At 37.0% G+C, this 17,166-nt stretch overlaps 1 protein-coding gene across 1 annotated transcript in view; it reads right to left on the bottom strand.

The window, feature by feature from the left end:
- The window catches only part of LOC118807723 (protocadherin-9), a 407,775-nt gene that overhangs the window by 296,685 nt on the left and 93,924 nt on the right, over nucleotides 1-17,166 (bottom strand). The gene's annotated exons all lie outside the window — the stretch shown is intronic.

Here is a 17,166-nt window from a genome sequence, read left to right as displayed (position 1 = left end):
AGGCAACAGTGCAATAGAGGGTTAAGTTTGTGCTATTTGAAGTGCCTTGACCTGGATTTCCATGTATTAATATATATGCTATAATAATAATAATAATAATAATAATAATAATAATAATAAATACCACCACTATTATCAGTAGTAGTAGTAGTATTAGTAGTAGAATTCTAAGAACAATAATGGTAATAATTCTTCTCTTTATTATTATTATTTTTTTAAATATTATTACTGTGGACAGAAACAGCAGTGATGGCTTTTTCAGAACTAAATTTTACACTTATTAGAATTAGACTATAAACGAGCCACATCATTGAAATTACACCTCCTAAACTGGGCGTGTAATAAAACGTCCTTAATAATCTACAACAAAGTGTAAAAATGATAGGACGTTGCATTTGGTGGCTCAGAATTATGCACAGCTCTATTATAAGCACAGTAATATTTGAAAAATTAAAGAGAAGAATAATGACCATTATTGTTTTTATACTTTTACTACTAATTATTATATATATATATATATATATATATATATATATATATATATATATATATATATATATATATATATATATATATATATATATATATATATATATAAATATATATATATATATAGGACTTTTTCACACATGAAAATGGTCATGTTGGACTATGTCCTGTAATTGCAGAACTACAAAGTGCACCTATATAGTAAGTGGACCTGAGCGTAGATACAAAGAGGTGTATGAGGTGATGAAGTGGCCATTTGGTGTGTATATAAAATAACCATTTTAGATGCTTAAGAAAACCCATTTTTATTTATTGTATGCAACTAGAATGTACTATTGTATAACTGGAAATTAGAACCATATTTAACAAGTGAAGCAAAGGTAAAATATTTCTATAGTGAGCAAACTGAGCTATAAATTAAACTATAAATTTATAAATAGTTAAAAAAAAGAACCCAGAAATATCTAGATAAACAAATGGTTTACACCTCATTTCTCTGTCCCAGGCTCTGCAAAACGGTGTGAAAAGTTGTTGCATGTCTGAATTTGCCTCATCGTACACTAGCACTTATATTTATGACCATCAGACTCCGTTGGAGTTCAGTAAATATAACAGCCATTTACAGTGTACAGCCATTCAGTAGCAGCGGTTGGGTCGCAGAATCTCAGCTTGGTGGGAGCAACAGGCCCCAGATCACGAGATGGTGAAAAGCAGCTGACTGACAGAGGCACCCTGTAGACAGGCCTAGTGGGCTACTAAGCTAAAGGCTAAACTTAGGCTAAAGGCTACTGTTACCCTAAAAGACTGGCATTTCCTTCCATATGTCTCTCTAATGTTCGCTCTCTGTACAACAACAATCTGGACTAACATCAAGTCTGTAACTGTTACACAGCAGATGAGTGATTACTGAAAGATGCCTAACCCTGACTGTACATAAAGTTATGTTATCTGGCTTATTTGTGAAATTAATACCTTAGGAAGAATTCTAACCAGTATATCACACAATACTATTGCCCTCCCTCAAAGTACTGCTGTTACAGATTTGCAATGAACATTTTTACTGCTGCTCATCATCCCACATTGCTGACATTGCTGGCTTTAGTTAAGTTCCATGTACCTGAATGTACGTCACAGTTACAGCTGAGATTCAGTGGATGTTTTGATATATCAAAGTACTCATGTAACCCAACAAAACTCTTTTATTTTGGTCAAAAATAATCCAACCACGTCACATTATAGATTCACCAATGTGTTTTTAATATAACAGGAAACCTGACTTATTTCTCACTTTTGTTTTTTTTTTTAATGTTGTGTAAACGCTGTTACAGTTTCAAAACATATTCACTCCCCAGTTCATACAGTACATATACGGAAACCAAGCTGCAAAAACATTGTTTTGATTTCATCATTTTTGTGAGATCATGAAAATCCAATGCATTTACACATATCCTCCTATTCAGCCTACAGCGGTTTAGCCCCCATCCATTCAGAGTGAAGTTATAAGCACTACAGAATACAGAAACCACCAATCAGAACAAAGCTTATTTACATATCAGTCTGAAAGACAAAGTTAAAAAACAGCCTGTTTAATTAAAAGGTAGATAGAGAGATTAGAAATTAGCAATGTAAGAATTAATTATGACTTATTGGGACATGTCACTGGTACAAATGGACTATACGGGTCCTTTAATACAGTGGTTCCCAGCCCTGGTCCTGTGTGTGTTTTCCTGCCAATACACACCCACTTCCTCTCAGGATGGGCTTGTTAATTAGCAGATTAGTTGGAGCAGGTGTGTTAGGCGCAGGGCAAACACTAAAATTTTCAGGGCAGGGGGTCTTTCAGGACCAAGGCTGGGAACCACTGCTTTAATATATTGCGAGGCATATCCAATACATAGAAAGATGATCTTAAAAGTAGTTCATCCATATCTGTCTGCTGCTAACACTACTGTTTTCTTCTCCTCCTGTTTTGTGTTGAACATATAAAGGAAAATAAGGCTGATATGAAAGAAACTCAGAGTGACATTCCAGCTAAGAATGATACTCAAGCAGGGGAGGAAATCAAGGCTACGGTTGTTTTATTTATTTATTTATTTATTTATTTATTTAGTGCACGACCATAACACCTGCTTGGATCTGAATAAAATATAATAAAATGGAATGAAATAAAGAGTGCAAACTTCTATTTTAATCTCATTCGTTCTTTGATGAACGTGACAGCGTGGGTGCAAAGGATGGAGAAAAGAAGCAGAGGTATGATTATTATGCGCACACACTCACACAAAACCATACAGTGTTTAGAGCATAAACAGTACAGCTCCTTCCAATCAGATACAAGAGAATTCAAACCTTCTACAGTTGCTGCTGTGAGGTTGAACAAGCTTTACAGAGCGCTTATGAGAATCCTGTTCAAACTGAAACTGTACACAACTCAGTTTTAGTCAACATACCTACATTCAGAATGGCATTAAATGTTGTATTTTTACCTGACATTATACTGAGAAGTATATGCCATTTATGACACTGTTAATTTTTAACACAAACAAACACAAAGCTTTTTCTTGTTCAAAATCTCAATCTGAAACTGAGACATTCAAAAAATAATAATAAAAGAAAAAATTAAATGGCTAAATGTTTTAACAACATTCATTTTCTGCTTACACTGTAAAAAGTGGCTCATCAGATCTACCTAAAAATTTTACTTCATTTGGTAACAAGCAAACTAACATTTTATTCAACCTAAATAAATACTTTGAATGAACATTTTTTCCAAAATCAATTTAGTTTTCTTTTGTTTTTAAAGTTGAATGAAACTAGTTTAAATGCTTGTTACCACAAAGTAATTTTTTTAGGTAGATCTGATGAGCTATTTTTTGCAGTGTAGATCTGGTCTTCTTTAGAAGAGAAAATATGCAAATTATGCATACTGTTAAAAACGTAACCTTAATTTTGGGCTTTTTAATAAATTAATTTAATTTACTTTAAATAATAAAACTAATACCATGTGTGTTGAAATTAAATATTTATGGAATTAAGGAACATAGCAGTAAATGTTGCAGCCGTAGTTTGCTATTTTCTTTAATTCAGCCAAAAAAATATATTTTAGGTAGCAAGAAATAAAGAACGGTTGCTTAGCCCGATGCTTTCTTACCTGATGTCATTTCGCCTGCTGTACGAGAACCGAGACGTGACTTTGTATGTTTTTTAGGCTGTTTTCCTGTTTTAGGCTGAATCTGGCTGCAGCACTGAGAGTGTTCAACCAGCGCAGCTCAACAGCTCAAGGCACCTCTAGAACAATCTCATCTATGCTAATGTAGTATTAGTGTATGATGTCAACTTATCGAACATGTTTAAAAGTCCAACTTACTTTCATGTGTAGGAGCAGTAGTGTTTCCAGCTGTAACCCGCTTGCTAAAATGTCTAAATTATCCACTCAACTGACAACCGTTCCATGTGGAATTTCGCACTGAAAACTCTCTGCAGAGTTTTGTAGTTGCAACTTCATGACCTTTCATAAAATAATGAAGAATTGGCAGCAATAGTTTTTCAGTGACGGGCCACCGCTGCAAATTATATACAGTGGAAACACTGAACACTAGAGTCTTCCTATGGTTTGTATGAAATAAGTCAATAACTAAGCATTTTTAAACCAATAGTAAATGAGTTTTTACCGTCACTGGGGGCTGTCACCATGGTAACTCTGTTAACCGTCACCAGGCCTGGTAAAAGTTCACACAGGATGGATAAAATAAAATTTTTTATGTCATGTAATCGAGAAAAAGTTGGGGACTAAGAACACTGGTAAATTCTTTATTGCAATTTCGAACTAGATGAACAAAAATACAGTTCAACTCAATATTATAGCACAAAACCAGAAACCCAGTTTTACAGAAATTTTAAAAACTGTAGTGACTCAAGGTGAACCAATTCATACATGAACTGTCAACTAAAGTGTCTTTTTACTTGTGTTCTGAAAAGCTTGTCCATCCTCACAGTAACAGCTCAGTAACAGTAAAAGACCACATTTGTAGGCGGAGCATGAATTGGTCTCCCCAGTTCAGTATATATAGCTCTTCATCAGCCACTGAAGTGCAAGTTTACAGTGAGATTAACAAAGGGACTCGCTTTAAACAGAGTAAAGATCCCTGAAGCTCAGTCATCAATATTAGCAGTCAATTAGAAAGACTGTCAGAAAGGATCAGGTGGACTACCGACTGTGTTTGGCTTATAGAGAATGATAGTTATTTATCAGAAAATGGTAAGGAAGAAGTGCACAATCCAAAATTCATGCAAGGATTTCCCATGCCAGGTTTGAAATGCTTCCCTAATCACTACTCCCTACACTGGAGCACTACACCGACCACTACTGTAGGGAGCAGAAATGCTCCTGTACTCACTATTTCACTCACTATATCGAACACTATTATAGACAAAGTTAATGGACCCTGATCACTATTCAGGAACACAGGTTTGCTCATCACTCTGCAACAGTCTCATTCTGTCATACACTGTAAAAAGTGGAACAAAAGGTTTTGTTCTGACAGTATTTTGTTGAATAAAACCAGTAAAATTGCTTTTCACAACATGAGGTACTTTTTTTAGGATGAATACACAAAATCATTTTTTACAGTGTAAGCAACACTGAATTATGGGTATTCTGTGTCTGTTAGGGTACATCATAGCTATACATACCTAGATGCCGTGTTGGGCCCAGCCAGTCAGTGAACATTGCTGTATTCAGTACCATTACAGAGCGGCAGTTTAAGAAAGATACTGTCCACAATTACACTGTTTCAGGAATATCACTCTCAGAAAGTGGGATAGGATTATATAACGGAGGGAACGCAGTGATCCACACTCATGTCTGTGTGATGTGTATTGTTTGTGTGGTGTTTGTGTAGATATGGCCGTGTGGTTAATGAGGCACAGAGAACCTGTTGATGTGATTGTTTTTCCTCTGGTTTTATATTAAGCTTATTTCATTTAATAGTCTATTCAGGATCTTAACTTTATGTAGTAGTTATGTATTTACAGTGATGGTTAAAGCTTTGTAGGTAAGTTATAACATTCGTTAATCCGTGTAGATATTCATAAAGATTAATGTTAGCACCTTCTTACATGAACCTGAAGTCAGCTTCTTATTTGCGTTTTGTTCAAATTTTCCCGTTCCACCTTAAATGGTGCAGCTTCAGGCACCAGAAAGTAACTGCTGCACCATTTAAGGTGGAACAGGAAAACCTGAACAAGAAGCTGGCGAATAGGAAGCCAACTTCATCTTCGCCCTCCTTACTGTGTTTTGGGGGTTTATTTTATTTTATGTGTATTAAGATTAGAACTGATTCACACATTGATGGATTTGCTGATGTGTCTGATTATGTTTCTCACACTAAACTCGGTTTTTAACGTCAGGTGCAGACTGAATACTTTCCTGCTGGTCTGGACGACTAATTATCACGATCAGTTATTAAAGTAATAAAAGCTACTGAGAGCAGATCCGAGCAGCCTGGATTAATCTGTGTCTGAGGATTATAACTAAACAGATTTGGTGAAAATCAGTTGAGTAATAAGGAAGTTGTGTCTGATTTAATCCTGAGACTCTTCGTCTCTCAATACAAGTGAATTTGTTCACAAGCAGATCTTGACCTCTCCAACATGGCGGACCCTCAGACGTATTGCCTCAGACAGAGAACAGCAGACAATGCGGCATCCAGGTATGTAGATCTATGCTTTACACTGTTCATAACACAGTATATAATTAATATGACATAATTTGGGATATAATGTGCTACACAGAGAATAGGGAATAGTGTAGGATATATTCAGAACAGTCAACTGTAAAGTGAAGAGGGCACAGTTTTGTACACAGCTCCAGTGTAAACAGTACCGGTGGCAATTTGCAAGGCTAGTACACTTGATTTGAGACACAGCCCAAGAGTCCTAAGTGAAAACCTATCCTCCGCTGGTCCTTTATCACTTCCACGAACAAAGGATTATTTACTTGCAATGAAAAAAGAAAAATGCCTTTTTTATTTCTTTTTTATTTATTTATTTTCCGCCTCTTCTCTCCATCCCTTAATGAGGACCTGAACCAAATTGAGTAGATCGCAGTGCTGTGGATGGTGTGTGTGTGTGTGTGTGTGTGTGTGTGTGTGAGATATATGCTGTAATTATCTGTTGATTTACAAAATGCCCGGCCAGTAATGAGGCAGGGTCCATCATGCCCTGGGTATACATCACTGTCTCTGAGCGCAATGAGAGCATAACAAACCTGCCTTACTCTAACCTTTTCTCTCCCTCTCCCTCACTCTCTCTCATTCTCGATCGCTCGCTCTCCCACCTCTTTTTCATCTTCCCTTCCTTTCACCCTCCAAATCATCCCTCCCTCTACACTTTTCCTTTTGTTATTCTTGCTGCATTAGTCGAGTCGAGGTTACGCAGCGTCAGTAAAGTCTGTTTTCAGACTCTCTCCGCTTGTCTTTTTATTTATTTATTTGGCTGGAAGCTGCTAGCGCCCACGCGTTGCGTTTTAATTAATGTCACGTTGACCTACACAACACACTTTGCCAGTTGGCAAAACAGCTTAATGCCAGTGCAATTCTACCCCATGCCATTAGTGAGGAACTGAGAGAGAGAGAGAGAGAGAGAGAGAGAGAGAGAGAGAAAATAACTATGGAAGAGAGTACTTTGTTATTTTTATTTTCAATATCAGAGCAATATTTGTTTAAATTTGGCATGCAGGCCTACAGTATACTGGGGTTTGCTGAGGGCTGTGTGTCAGTCTGAAATCTGTATATGACCCATTCTGTATCTTCACAAGTCTATCAGAAAATTTCAATTAAGCAAGAAAAAAAAAGCTTTCCCTTCTCCACCAGAGGTGGGATACAGCTCTACAGTTCTGCTAGGAAGCTTCAAGGAAGAATGTAAAGAGAGACCTCCATGGAAAAGCACTGCCAATAGAATGGGACACTAGCTGCGTTCCAAAGTCAAGGCTGCAGCCGAGGTAGTGCAGGTCTTTGGTAGGGCTGCCCTATGAAGACTCCTCCTTAGTAGCCTATTGGTCACACCAATGGATCAGTCCTAACGAGGCTGTGGTGACGACACCACAGCAGCGCGACACTCGTGAGGGAGCTGGTGAGAGAAAATGGAGCTGCTGTGTTGAATTTGTTGCTTTTTCATTTCTTCACGGAGATGGAGGAGATGATCTTGTAGTACGACAATAAACTACATACATAAATACTTCTAAATAAAATACGATATATGGACACATTCTTTAATTAATCAGTCATTTTACACTTTATAAGGTAACGAAGACAAATTCAAGTACATGAACAACTTACATTTTAAAACAAGCTCTGCTCCAACGGATCGTTCATGCGCAGAAAATTGTGGGTAACCAAGGGTTACATCTGATGCGTCCATAAAAACACTCAGAATGTAGGCTGCATTTCTAGGCTGTATACGAAGGGTCCTTCACTTGACGCAGTGGCCGAGAAATGCAGCCTAGACTTTGGATCACAGCTACTCTGGAGCAGCTGCACATATATATAACCAAAGCCAAGCATCAGCTAGAGGGTATAAAGTCCCCCAACTTGTTCCCTCAAGTGACAGAGCTCCATACAATACCTTTGGGATGAGTTAGAGTGGCGTTTCTGATCCAGAGCTAATTATCCATCATCAGTACATGACCTCACTAATGCTCTTGTGGTCGATGCAATCAAACAACAACAACAACAACAACAACAACAACAACAGCAACAACAACACTACAGACAGGTGATAAAGCTTAACAGTAATAGAAGAAAATCTGAGTATTCATTTGAAATCATATTAGACAATAACAGAGATCAGATTATTCCTTACAGCAATGCTCCAACATGTAGTGTAAAGCCTTTCCAAAAGCAGACTTACTGCAGCAAAGCAGGAGAAACTCCCTCTTAATACCCTTGATTTCAGAAGAAATGTTGGATGAGCAGGTGTCTATAAAGCTTTTCATAAAGTGTATGAATCTGTACGACATGATTAGTTCAAACAAGTCTTTAACAAAACAAGATTCTCTAACTTGACACTCAAGGAACAGCATCTACAGAGGAGCTACATCCAAATCTCAAACTTCATCTACAAATAACTCATCTACAGAATGACTTCTACTGAACTTCATCTAGAAAGTAGCTCCATCTACAGAACAACTTCATCTAAAGATTAACAATCTAAACAGTAACCTCATCTGCATATAGATCATCATCAGAACATCTTCATCTAAAGGACAATGTCATCAACAGAACAACATTGTATACAGTGGAACTTCAACGACATTTCTCAGTTTTCCTCCGGGCCAGCAAAACTGTCACTACAGATACAAAAAGGACCTTTCCTAGGCTTCAATGAACACCTGGATTTCTACTTCACCGATTACTGTTGTCAATAAATGTTTTCTCCTTTTTGTTTAAAAAAAAAAAGCAAGCAGCAAACCCACTCGGACTAAAACTAGAGAGAGACATACCATCACACTGAGTGTGATTCATCGTCTATAATTCTAATGCTATCAGTTCTGCACTCCCATGTTGTCTTTAGTTTTGTCCTGAAGGCCACAATTACAACATAGCAGCAGTGGGCGATATACCGGTTTATCTGGTACACCGGCTGAAATTCTTCTTTAAATGTATTCGTTTGGTGAATACCGTTGCAGAAATGCAGATCACGTGACGTACAGATTCCTTATTCTAATTTTCCTGTTCCACCTTAAATGGTGCAGCAGCTACTTTCTGACGCCTCAGGCACTATTAAAGGTGGTACGGGAAAATTTGATCAAGAAGCTGGTGAGGAAGCTGACTTCAGCTTTTTACTGTTTTTACGGTGCTCAGAGAAGCCGCTGTGGGCTTTATGTACACCCGTCTTTATCTCGTTAGGGTTAGAAAGCTACACTGATGATCGTCTATACATTACTCACTTCTGTTTTTATTATTTCACCCAATAACAAATAGTGATGTGTGGTTTTCTCCAAGAAACTTGGGCGAGTCAGGGTCTTCGACCATAACGCAGCTTTACTCAAAACTTAACTCAAAAAGAAAGCAGTTACAACAGAAAACAGTGGAACTGTGTTTAGCTTAGCTGCTAATACTCAACACTGACTGACCAGCCTAGCCTCAACCCCCATAAAGAAAAAACAGCCCTGTCCCACAAATTAAGAGTCCAACAAAAGCAGCGCATACAGGGGTTTCTAAAGACTAAATTAACCGAAACCTAGCATTTTAGAAAAGAATGCATCGTTTTTGGAACTCAGTAAAACTCCAGGTTTATATTGACGCCACAATATTTTAGTATTTTTACTTTAGTTGCTAAAATTGGTTCTTACCAAAAGTGAAAGGACATCCAGATTAATATGGCATTGTTAATCTACAATAGTAGAAGTAGTTTAGCCTACTCTAAATTGTCTAAACATTGGTGTTACACATAATAAAGATAAGACATTTTAATGAAAAATGCATTTTACAAAATGGCTGCTACAGAGCATCAAACTACATGTTGTCAATCATGGAATATCCACTAAAATATGTAATTTAATCCATTTGTATTCTATTTTTTCACAATTACCTCAGAATAAAGTGTGGTGCTCGGAGTTCTAGATAATTGATTTAAAAGTCAATACTGCTAAATTGATGGCTGAAGGTGTAATTGTTAGAACAACACTGTCTTATTTGAAAGTGTAAAAGTAACCCTAACATGTTTTTTAAATATATATTATTTAACACTATACTATGTTATATACCAAAATGGTCATTAATCTTAATAATATTATGATATAAAATTTTGCACATACTGCCATACAGTCAATACTACAATATAGTATGGTATAATTTAAAAACAATGAATGTTTAAAACCAATTTGTGAACAGGTACTCACCTCTAGTATCTCTTATTTAATATCTTTTCTCTATTAGAGATGGAACCTAGCCATCTGGGGGCATCGTATCAGGGTAAAGTGGTTGGGGTACAACAACTAGGCTTGTTTTCTTGAATTTGCAGGTTCTAGGGGTTGCAGTTCCTGGGGCTTATTTAGTTAGAGGGCTGGCACAGCAGGCACTGAAAAAGTTCCACTGATACTCATATATAAAGTATAAATACATTTCTAAGGCTGAGCTCAAACAGAATATTTACATTGTGTTTCTTCAAGACATTTTTAACCCATATCAAAAACCAAATTGGACCAGAACATATGTAAATTGTTACACCGTTCATTTTTACTGCACTTGCCATCATATTTACTGAAGTCTCTGAGCTTCACAGATGGCCTAATAGTTGTGTTAACAGGTAGAACTTCTAGCAGTGCTAAACCAACTTCACTTCATTTTTCCCTTCATACCCCAGCACTGTCAATCAACCTAATTACTCTCAGCTTATTGCTTTTTCCCTCCCGCAGAGATTATTAATGCAATAGAGCCCGAGCTACAACGACAAGCCACACACACAGGACATGCTGACATTATAATTTACCATACATCATACAAGCGCATGAATATCATTACGAATTTATGAATATGATTAAGAGGCAAAGTGGATGTAACAGGATACAGCCAACCAAGAGCTGTTGAGCCATAAATAAGTGTGTATAAGTGTGTGTGTGTGTGTGTAAAGAGGACAGTATGTGGCTGATGCAGGCAGCTGGAGTGTATGCTTGCATGTGTGGAATTTCCATTTACTCAGTTTGTCAGGATAATCTGTCATAATTTATTTAGAAGGTCCTCATGGAGAGGACAATGTTTACAAGGTGAGGAACGAATCAAACTCTCTCACACACACACACACACACACACACACACACACACACACACACACACTTCAATAGAAAGAGGGTGGGAGAGAGAGAGTGTGACCTTGTCTGATGGAGAAGGAAGAAGAAGTGATAAGTGAGAGTGTGTAAGATTACAGAGTGTAATATTTGCGGCTGTGCTTGTGATTGATATGATACACACTTCGGCTGGATATCGTCACTGTCATGTCGAAACTAGAGACGCACCGATATGGAATTTCTGGGCACGAGATGATAAACAGTAATTAACACCGTATTGCAGCTGGACCTGAGCAAAATCTAAAAATAAGTAGCTCAATATTTTCTACCTATATTGCAAAAACATTTTCACCTGTCGTTTTAATAGAGTTTACTGCAAACATAAGCGTTCATGAGCTTCTTCTGGTGTGGATTCACAGTGACTTGCATGCTAATAGCGAAACTCGAGACTGTAAGTGATTTCCAAAGCCATGTCTGTGTCCTTTACCCATTTCTGTTGTCACAGCAAAGTCACTCTGGAGTTCTTCAGCTTTAGATGCCTTTTAATATTTATATAGTATTATAATTTCACAGCTTTCGTTATTCAACACACCACTGTGATACCTGAGCTGTACAGGAAATACTGCACTCTCTCATAGTATATATTTATCACTGTCTTCAGAAGAAAACCTCATATCTCCAAAATGGTGAATTTACAGGAGAAGGAAAAAACCTACTTTACTTTTAATGTAAGTCAATGGAAGTAATTGAGTCATTTCTTTTGGCCCATTCTTCATGAAAATGTAAAATATATTGTCAAATCTCTCTACAGTGTAAAGATTTTTATAATGTTTATATTGTTAACTTCACCATCCCATGTGTAATATAAACCAGTACCTCATGTGCAACATTTCATGTGAAATTCAGGTAAAATATCCTCACAGTGTAAATATCTTACCTTTTATTTATTTATAATTCTTTATATTGTTAATGTTTGTGAAGGATAGAGTTTATATTTTTATTCTATTGTCTATATAGTAACAAGTAACAAACTGGAAAACCTTAAGTAATTATCAAGGTTAATTACTTGCTTGTTTAATTCTCTTCTTATTACTTAAGAATTTACTTACTAGAATTATCTTATTTAAATTTACACAGTGTAAAACTGAAAAATGAGGTTTCCGACAGCAACTGATCAGCAACTGGCCCACTCACTTTTTTGCAGGCCTACACTAAAATGTTTTTCTGGCCACAGCACTGCTTTAGACCCCAAGAGAGTTCTAGAACACTCTTCTGACATTTTTTAGAGTTAAAAGCCAAGTTTTAAACAGAACAGGGTCCATTAAAAATAAACAACAGAGATATGCAATTAACTGCGTACTTATGTTTACTTAGAAATTCAACAAGAAATAATTTGACCAGTGGTGACCAAACCTTTGTATATGACCTGTATGCATATGCAAACATAACTGCTTGATTGTTCATGGTACAGCATAGATAAATGCATAAATAAAGGCAGGGTACAGTTAAGTCAGACAAGTGTAATGAAGCTGTTTGGAGAAATTATCTTTATTTTATATGATTGCTTATTTCAAATTGTATCGTATCAATTTATTACAAGTTATTTTGATTCATCTGGCTTCTGTAAAGGGTTTCGTTGACTGTGCTCTTAAAAAAGTGCAAACCAGTTGTTTTTTTAGTTCTTGACATAATTTGAAAAAGATCGTAAACTGTCCCTGTCTCAGTGCCCCTCTTGTCACTAGGGTGGAACCCTCAAGGCTCCATCTCAGTACCTTTAGTGAGGGAACATAACTGAACCATAATCCACTGAAATGATATGTTCTAAGCTGTACTGACTCCACACACCCCGTCTCGTCTCCAGGCTTTTATTTTACTGTTCTGTTTAAAACATTCGGTTATGAAAAGGTACAAATACAAACTTTTCACCTGGAAAAACTTATTTAAGGTTCACAATCAGACCTTAAAACCACTGTTGGAGCTTTGAGGGAACATTTACACTGTTTGTATCTTAATAAATGAGAAATGTACCTGCAGAGAACCTTTATTTCTAACAGTGCATCATACATATTATACTAAAGACTGGTGTTATAAACTAGGTCATGTACACTACATAGTGGTGTGTATCATTGCTGTTGGAAGAAAACCTTTTATCTCCATGCCTGTTGAAATTTACACAAAATGTGAAGGACATGATGAATGGAACAAAAGAAACAGCCTAAAATGACTTGGAAAAAAGTTTGGTTTCATTGACTTACATTAAAAGTAAAGTAGGCTTTTTCCTTTTCTTGTAAAGTTACCATTTTGGAGGTACAAGGTTTTGTTCCAATAACAGCAATCTATTACTGCTGTTGGAACAAAACCTCATATCTCCTTTTTTAGTTTCTGTTTGTCCTTCTTCTGTAAAATGTGTGTGAGAATAATCAGAGATAAAGCCACTGAATGAAGAATTTACTAGTGTTCTACAATGTTTCAGGTAAGCTTTTACTGATGGAGGTTCAGCAAAAATGTTCTGTCCATTTCTAAGTGCAGGGAACTGTGTCGAAATCATTATCCATAGCAATCGACTGCACACTACAGATGGAGCGGATAGAGATGAGGTTGGAAAATGCTGGAGTGTCCCTTTAAGGGGTTAAACATCCCCTTAAAGCATTGTTCTTCTCACTCTCTCAACTGCAGCACTGTTTACTCACACTAATTACACTCTTTCCCTCTGTGGGAAGCCTCAGCTGCTGCGCTGGGAATAAAAGAGAAAAGAGAAGAGGAGCTGGGACAGAGACTCTCCTGACGAGAGCAACACCTGTGTGTTGGAAACACACACTCACGCACACACAGCTCGGGTGAAAAGACGAGCCGACTCAAGGCCTCTCGATTAAACCGCTGAACGCATTCAGGCTAATTAATTTGATCGCTTCTCCTCTTCGCTCTCAAGAGATGACAATTCTGATTATTCCCTGATAAACATTCTCAGTTAGAGTGTTAACGCGCACTCAAAAGGTGCATTCTTACCTGAGAATGAGGGCTTTCAGAGCCGTTATTGACCTCTGATCACTGGCTGAGGGTGAGAAGCGACTTAACTGTTTGAGATCTAAGCTTTAGAATGGAATGTCTTCATATGTTTGATTAATTTAGTAATATATTATTATCTAAATCTAAGTTATCTAAACATATGTAGAAAAAAATGGGAAGATTGGACAGTTCACCAAATTTAAAGGGCCCACATTATGTAAAAATTGTTTTTTTGAAATAAATAAATAAATAAAAGTTGATACAGTAAGTAAGCAGTGTTAAATTAAAATTTCATTTTCAAATTTTCGGCATTTGAAAACTCAAAACAGCCTCACTTATTCCCACTGAAGTGATGCAGGGAGTTGTTCCTGTGGATGCTTAGGAATGAAATGTGTGGGAAAACATGTAAACGTTGTGCTGTTCCTGGCTGTCAGGAAGCAAATGAATCCCTGCATCCGCCCACGTCCGAAAGGAGTGCCTGAACTTCAGTCTGAACTTAAAATTTTCCAAATTTCTGTCCAGAATGTTTTTTTGAATCAGGCACAATTCATGGCAGCCAATTAGAACATAGTTCATCTACATGTCGCTGTTGTCAGAACAAAACCTCGTATCTCCAAACTGGTAACTTTACAGGAGAAGGAAAAAACCTACTTTACCTTTAATGCAAGTCAATGGAACCAGAATGTTTTCCAAGTCATTTTGCGTCATTTTTTTTGGTTCATTCATCATGAAATTTACATAGAATGTAAAGAGCAACAGGCATTTTCAAATTATGACAAACTGAAAAAAGACAAAAATGGAGATACGGGGTTTTCCTCTGACAGCAGCGATATATTCGTCTTAAAGGCATGGTAAGAAAAACAGGCTGTTGAATTCTGAAGGATAAAGCAAAGTTGAAAAATGGTCACATATAAAGGAATTACACCAGCCATGGGCCCTTTAAAGACACTTTGTTGTAAACGGTTTGGGCTTGCAGGGTTAAGGACGCAAAACAAATAAATCTACACCTCCAACTTTCCCTAAAGCCAAGGACAGACCTTACAGCGCCGTTACTTTCGCACGGCCTTCGGGCCGGACGGCTCACCGGGGGCCGTTTCATAATTACTAAATGGATCTGGTACAGCTGTGTGTGTGTTCTGCGGGTGATATTAGGTGATATACGCTCCCACTCTGGCGGCATTAATAGTTAACAGCTCAGTAAAAATCAATCAGCGCATTATCAGCCTGTCTGCTGAGATTGGAGCCACTACAGCTAATATACTGCATTCATAATCTGCCCTTTGCTGACTGTCTGAGCTGAAATTATAGCTGCTCACATCAGCTCATAAAACAGCAGGAGGAACCGCTCAGGATCTCCTCTCTCCACACCTCCTCCTCCTCTCAGCAGCTGTCCGTTTCTCCTGTCTCACTCTCCAGATCTCTGTACTGCTCTCTTACTTCTATTTCTCCTTTCCCATCCATCTCTCACTCACTCTCTCCTTTCTCTCTGTGTCTCATTCGTTACCCCTCTCTGTGGATCTCCCTCGTTTTTCTCCATTTCAATCAATCAACCTTTATTTCATCTCGGAGAACATTGAGGGTGACCCTCATTTACAATGTTGCTGAGTTGATACAGAACAGGGGATTGATACTGTTAAGAACATATCAAATAATAAATAAATTTAATAAAAAAAAGACTCAAATCAGGTAAGTATTAATAAAAAAAACTAATGAAAATACATAAAAATAAAAAAAATAAAACAATTAAAATGTAGCTAAAAATTTAGAAAGTTCATAAAAAATAATTAAAATGACTAAAATAATAATAAAATAGTAATAATTAAAATAAGAATAAGAATAAATAAACAAATAAATACTGAAAATAAGACAATAATGGTAAAAAAAAATCAGGTTAAATCAGGTAAAACTTTCACTTCATCTCTCTCTCTCTGTTTCATCATTCCTCTCTCTCTCTCTCTTTCTCTCTCTCACTCACCTGTATCTCTTCCTCTGTCTCTATCACTCTGTCTACATTTCTCCCCTGAATCTCTCTCTCTCTCTCTCTCTCTCTCTCTGTCCCTCCCTCTCCCTCTCCTGCTGTACACTGCAAAAAAATGGTGTCGTCAAGTAAAATTATCTTAGTCAATAAATCTAATTTCTCCTGTTTAGATTGATTTAAGCTTAATTTAAGATTATTTACCTTATAACTAGACATTATTTACTTGTTTTAGGTAATTTTATAATTAAAATGGTGTCTAGAAATGAGCTACATAATCTAATAAGTGCAAAACCATCTCAAAATAGGAAATTAGATATATTGACTAGATCTGAAATCATTTCACTTGACAAGGTACCTTTTTTTGCAGTGTCTCTTTCTTTCTCCCTCTCTCTTTTACTCTCTCTCTTTTTTCCCCATGTTTGTTACTCTCACTGTATCTCTCAACTTTTGTTCTCCTTCTCCATCTCTCTCCCTGTGTCTCTCTCCACATTATCTTTCTCCTTATCTCTTTCTCCATCTCTCTATTACTCTTCTCATATCTCTTTTACTCTCACTTTCTTTATCTCCATCTCTCTCCCTACATCTTTTTCCATCTCTTCCTGTATCTCTCCCCTCATATATCTTTGACTCTTTGACTTTTTCCATTTCTCTCTCCCCATTGTTGTTTCATAACTCTCTCATCTTTCTTCTGCATCTCTCTCTCCCTGTATCTTTCACTCTCTCCCTCTCCCTGTATCTCATTTTCTTTCTCCATCTCTCTCTCCCCGTATCTCTCTTCTCATATCTCTTTTACTCTCTCTCCCTGTATCTTTGTTTCTCTCTCTTTCTCCATTTCTTCTTGTCCAACTCTGTCTCCCTGTATTTCTCTCCCAATATCTCTCTTTTTCATGGTTTCTCCCTGTATCTC

This window comes from Colossoma macropomum, unplaced genomic scaffold (genome assembly GCF_904425465.1).
Source record: "Colossoma macropomum unplaced genomic scaffold, Colossoma_macropomum, whole genome shotgun sequence".
NCBI lineage: Eukaryota > Metazoa > Chordata > Actinopteri > Characiformes > Serrasalmidae > Colossoma > Colossoma macropomum.
The sequence above is the reverse complement of the archived record's forward strand: the minus strand, read 5'-3'. Positions and strand labels throughout refer to the sequence as shown.